Source organism: Canis lupus (genome assembly GCF_048164855.1).
Source record: "Canis lupus baileyi chromosome 16 unlocalized genomic scaffold, mCanLup2.hap1 SUPER_16_unloc_3, whole genome shotgun sequence".
Lineage (NCBI taxonomy): Eukaryota > Metazoa > Chordata > Mammalia > Carnivora > Canidae > Canis > Canis lupus.
The window spans coordinates 1,642,295-1,648,294 of record NW_027326430.1 but is presented as its reverse complement, the minus strand read 5'-3'; positions in this window follow the sequence as shown (position 1 = coordinate 1,648,294).

Below are 6,000 nucleotides of genomic sequence, written 5' to 3'. Positions count from 1 at the left end.
GGCAATCAGTTAGCTGTGTATCCTATGGACCTTTTTTTTTTTTTTTTTCTGTGAAAAACTAAAGCTTAATAATATTAAATAACTCAACTCAGAGAAAGTTACTATTGGAGACCTACTTGAAACGTATTTTAATTTTAACATCAGTGTGATACAGCTGAAATGATTTTTCAGTGGTTTGAAACACATATTGTATTTTCACATAATTTTGTAAAATGCAGATACCCATAGAAAAGCAAAATGAGAATAGCCAGCAGACCTCATATACGTATTGTACATACATATGTATAATTTATACTTTGATGTACACATGGATAATAATGAGTACCTTTAATTTATCAGTCCCTATCACCACCTAATCTCCTACATTCAACCCATTTCATACATTTCTATTGACTGCATGAATCATTAGCCACTGAGTTTGTGTCCTCTGCAAAAGGGAAGTGATGAAAACAAGATCTAGTATTTTGTCTATTATATATCAGGTTCTGTAGTAGGATGCTTTCATATATTATCTTATTTAAATCTCATAAAACAATGAGAAAGGATTATAATCACCATCTTACAAAAAAGATAATGAGTCTGTGACAATTGAATAAACTAGCCCAAAGTTCACTAAGTACAAGCTCTGGGAGTCAAACTAAGATCTTTTTTTTTGTTTTGTTTTATATTTTTAGTTGAATTGTTTGAATAGGTAATATAGTACATGGCGCAAAGTGTGTAAAGCAATGAAGTTTTCCCCCTACTTGTGTGCCGTCGCTACCAGTGTCCTTACCCAGAAATAAAAAAATTTGTTGATGTCTTATATATTCTTCTAGAGATAGGTTTCTTTCATAAACAAGCAAAATAAAAATGTTTATATAGAGCTTTTTTGGTTTTTATTTTGTTTTAAAAAGAAACAATGTGGAATGCCTGGGTGGCTCAGCAGTTGAGCGTCTGCCTTCAGCTCAGGGCGTGATCCTGGAGTCCCAGGATCGAGTCCCACGTCAGGCTCACTGCATGGAGCCTGCTTCTCCCTCTGCCTGCGTCTCTGCCTCTCTCTCTCTCTCTCTCTCTCTCTCTCTCTCTCTCTGTGTCTCTCATGAATAAATAAATAAAATCTTTAAAAAAAACTTGTTTTTAATATGTAGGTATATCAAATCATGACACTATACACCTTAAATATGTACAGTTTTTGTCAGTTATACCTCAATAAAACTGGAAAAAGCGTTTTATATGCAAATAAAAAATGAAACAGCATTTTAAATTAAAGTGTTCATTGTAAGATTATAGCATATTTATCAACTCATTTAGGATATGCCTAAATTCTGTTGTCAAAAATTTTACTACCTTAAATAATCTAGCATATAAGTCATTTCATACATAGGTGAGGATGCAGTTTTATTTTTTAAATGCTAATCCAGTTGTCTCAGTATTATCTACTGAGCAATCCTTCCCTTCCTTTCTAACATGAGATACTGCACGTAATCTAATATTCAACTGCATTTTGCATTTGCAAATCCAATTCTTTGTGACTTTGCTTTATGTAGTGGCCTCCCTCCCAATAACAATAACCTATAAACATATTGTTGGGACTTTCTTGATATCTATTAATTTCAGGTCTAACAACATTTCTCAGGCCCCACCAATTTAACCCCCAGTACTACCAATAATATTTTGTTTTAATTAAACTCTCTTTTGCTTGGCAAGATGTCTGAAGCATATCAATTAGCCAATTAGTTCTGATCACTGAAGTGTCTCTTTGGCTCTGTTTCCACCAAGACACAGCCTTGTTCACAAAGGACCATCTCTTAGGATTAGAGCCCGAGGCATAGCCGTGTGTCCTAAGGGGCCAGTTCCTTAGGGGTTATTGTGAGGATTAAGTGAGTTAATGTAAAATTCAAGAATGTCAACCAGATTGGAGAAAGCATTTCAAACATGTAACAGAAAAGCAGATATCACAGTGCTAACAGGTGCAGACCCTGGAGCCAGGAGACTGGGTTTGTACCTATCTCGTCACTGTCACCTATCCATCGTGTACCTTTGGCAGATTCCTTAACTTCCTTGTGTCTCCATATCCTTATCTGTAAGATGGGAATAATAATAGTGCCTACCCCCAGGGATGCCACTTGCTTATGCTGTCGCTTTGTGTGAATTTGGAAAAAGACAGTTGCCTATTAACTTTGCAACCTAAAGGCGTCTTTGTGTGAAGAAATAGGAACTCCTTCATTCCCATGCCAAGGCAAGGACAAGATGCGCTGAATGAGGGTGGAATTGTAGCCCCTACGCCCACTCTCTGCCACGTGCCTTTATGCAATCCAGTAGTACAACCCCACACCATGATCAGTCTACACTGTGGGATCACTGTGTATAATAGAGGAGTTACTACTTATAAAACACTTAGAACCATCCTTAGCACATAGTCCGCCCTCAGTAAGTATAGCTGTTCTCTTACCTAGTGCTTCTCACAGTTTATTTCTGAGCCTGGCTTTGCCAGTACTACTGATGACAGCACCATTTTAAAACCCAAAGACAGGGGATCCCTGGGTGGCTCAGCGGTTTAGCGCTGCCTTCAGCCCAGGTTGTCCCAGGATCGAGTCCCACATCAGGCTCCCTACATGGAACCTGCTTCTCCCTCTGCCTGTGTCTCTGCCCCTCTCTCTGTCTGTGTCTCTCATGAATAAATAAATGAAATCTTAAAAAAATAAATAAAAAAATAAAACCCAAAGACAAGTAGAGAGCTTTTTTTAAATACCTCTCTTTTGGTAATCACCACTTATTTTATTTTTAAAAAAAGCTTTTATTTATTTGAGAGAGAGCATGCGTGAGCGGAGCAGGGTGGGGGAGAGAGGCAGAGAGAGAGGGAGAAGCAGACTCCCTGCCGAACAGAGAGCCCCACGGGGGGATCGATCCTAGGACCCTGGGATCATGACCTGAGCCAAAAGCAGACATTTAACCAACTGAACCACCCAGGTATCCCAGTCACTATTTTAATTATTTGCAAGGCTATTTATATCACATATAATCCAAATAACTTAATTAAATTCTCTAGGTGTGTGTGCCAATGCACACGTGCACACACACACACACACACACACACACACACACACACACTTTTTTGTTGGGGAGGGGGGCAAATTTGAATTGGCCTAATCACTGATCTTAAAACATCTGCTGAATTCCCAGTTTGTCTTCACACCTGGGCCTGGGTAAAGCACTTCCAATGCAAAGTTGAATGGGACACAGAATCAGATCTCTTTCAAGAGAAATAAAATCGGTGGTTACAGTTCAGTGCAATGCATGTTAGGCTCAGAGTGGAAAGGGAGCACAGAGTGGGGGCTGATTAGGAAGCACGTCAGGAAAAGATTTCTGTAAGATGTGATCCTGGGTTTGTTCAAAAAAGTTAGGAAAAAAAACAAACAAAGGGAAGTTCAGGCCAGTAAAGGCATAGAGATGATAACCAATTCCATTTCACTGGGCCAGAGGCTTTGGTAGTTTTGAGGGGAGTTTTTTCTTCTTTTATTTGAGAATAGTAGACACACCATGCTACATTTGTTTCAGGTGTACAACATCATGATTCAAATCCTCTATCCATGCTATGCTTACACAAGTGTAGCTGCCATCTGTCACCACACGTGCCCTTACAGTATCACTGACTGATTCCTAGCTGTGCTTTATTCTCCTCACTTCTTCATTCCACAACTGGAAGCCTCTGTCTCCCTTTTACCCATTTTGTTCATCCCCCACTGCCTCCCCTCTGGCAACCTCAGTTTGTTTTCTGTGCTTATAGGTCTGATTCTGCTTTTTTGTTTGTTTATTTGAGTATAGAGGAAGATTATTTGAGAAAGGAAGTTAAAGGAGAGTGATCGAAGCCACATTTGACTGAGTATTGAAGGAAGCCAGAGTAAATACTTAGAAGTTGATCCTAGAAGTAAGAGAGGGTCATTTAAATAATTTTTGCTGAGAATTTATCTATCTAAAACTGCATTTGGGGGTATAATTTTATGGCTGAGTTGCACAGGCTCAGTTGGAGCAGAGAAACGATGGCAATGGGCCACTCAAGATATCAGGAACCTGAAGTGAGAGATATTATGAAGGAGGAAGTGGTGTGGTTTGAAGATTTGACTGGATGATAATGGGGCTGGCTGACATTTTATCTGTGCAAGTTAAGCAGAGAAATCATAACCAAGGGATGACATACATTTTTCTTTCTTTTTATGCTGTACGTTTAGGGCCTTTCTTATAAGGAGTTCTTTAATTCTCTTTCAGAAAGCAAACTATATTTCCCAGGCTCTGGTGGTCTAGAAGTAAACTCAGATTTTCTAGATTTAGGCAAAATAACGTAAAGGAAATTTTCCCTATGATAACCTGCATCTTTTCATAATTATCTCCTTATCTATGCCATATAGGATACCTATAGATGTTAGAAACATCAACTTCTCCAGAGAACAGCTTAAGGATTTCTCACAATGAAATGCGTCTGCTAACGGCTTGATAAACCATATTGTGCAAGGTGAACCTCATGCCCTATGGTTCAGGAACATGGCACAAGTCCCCCATCTATACATATAGTCTATAATGTGCCTATCGCTATCTTGTAAAACAAGTATCTACAAATTAAGATTTATGTACTAGTAAACCTGTTCCAGTTTATGATGACTTTCAATGACCTACCTACAGACACCTGTTCTTGTCAGTACAAATTGGGTTGGTTCACTTGTGCCATATGTGTATGCATTTGAAGCCTAGACTCACTGAATTTCATTGGATTAACACCGAAGATGCTGAAAACATGTTTTGTTACTTGATAAATCTCTTGTATTTTTCCCCAGGTTAACTATAATCTTTTTGATATTTTTTATTAGTATTACTTTTGCAATTAGTATTCTAAAATAATAATATGAGGAAAACTGACTATAAAAGCAAAGTTAAAATATGCACTATGCAAGTATTATAGAATTTATAGAATTATTTCTAAGGGTTGATAGTAATGGGATTAAAAACTCAGAATAAGATGCATGTACTTGCCTCTAGCTCATCATCAAGTACTTCTTAAACTTGTGAAGGATAGCATGGGCATTTGAAAAATTCAAGTGCCACCCAGAATGACTGACTATACCTGATTGAGAAAGGTATTTCTTTGATGTATCACTTTTAGAGAAACCAAATTCTTATCATTTCATTTGTGAAAAATATATTTGATGCAGGATGGAAAAATAAGCTATGCCTTCTATGTGGACCATTAACATATGCAGAATAATTTTTTTCTACAATCTGGTCTGCAGACTAATATTGACTATTATGTCATTTTCTCTATTCTCTGGAAAATGAATTAAATTTTAAGAACATGTTTGACTTTTGTTTGTTCTTGAACCTGGAGAATCCCAACCCTCAAGTTGTGAGGCCAGGATAAGCAGCTCAGGAAGGACACTGAGTAATGGCTGAAGGCAAAGGAAGAACAAAAGCCAGAGAGGCAGAGGGCTTCCAAAATTAAGAATTCATCAGTAATGATAAGTGCTGCAGTGAAGTCAGGTAAGAAACTGTTCTCTGGATTTTTCAACAAAGGTGTTATCAGTAAATTTGGCAGGAGTGAATTCTTGGAGTGTCAGGAGTTGGAAGTTAAAGTATGTTGAAATGTGAGAAGGAGGATTATCACTATGTGTTAGTAGGTCATGGCCAAGCAAAGCATTTCTGCCGTAAGGGATAATGGTAGTGATGAGGGTGATGATGACAAGGATGACAATATCTAGCATTTCTGGAGCACTTCCATTACACCAGACACTATAGTAAGCACTTTCCATGTGTTATCTCTTACAACCTTCAATATTCCCATTTTACATAAAAATGAGACATTAATAGGTTAACTCATTCTAGTTTCATCTGTTTCCCCCACTTGCTGACTGCCTTTCTTCCTTCCTGTATTCTTTCCTTTCTTCCTTTTTATCTTCTTTCCTTCCTATTATCTCTAGCAAACATTTGTTTAACTCTTTTTAGTTTCTAGGTATTTTGCTATATGCAAGACCT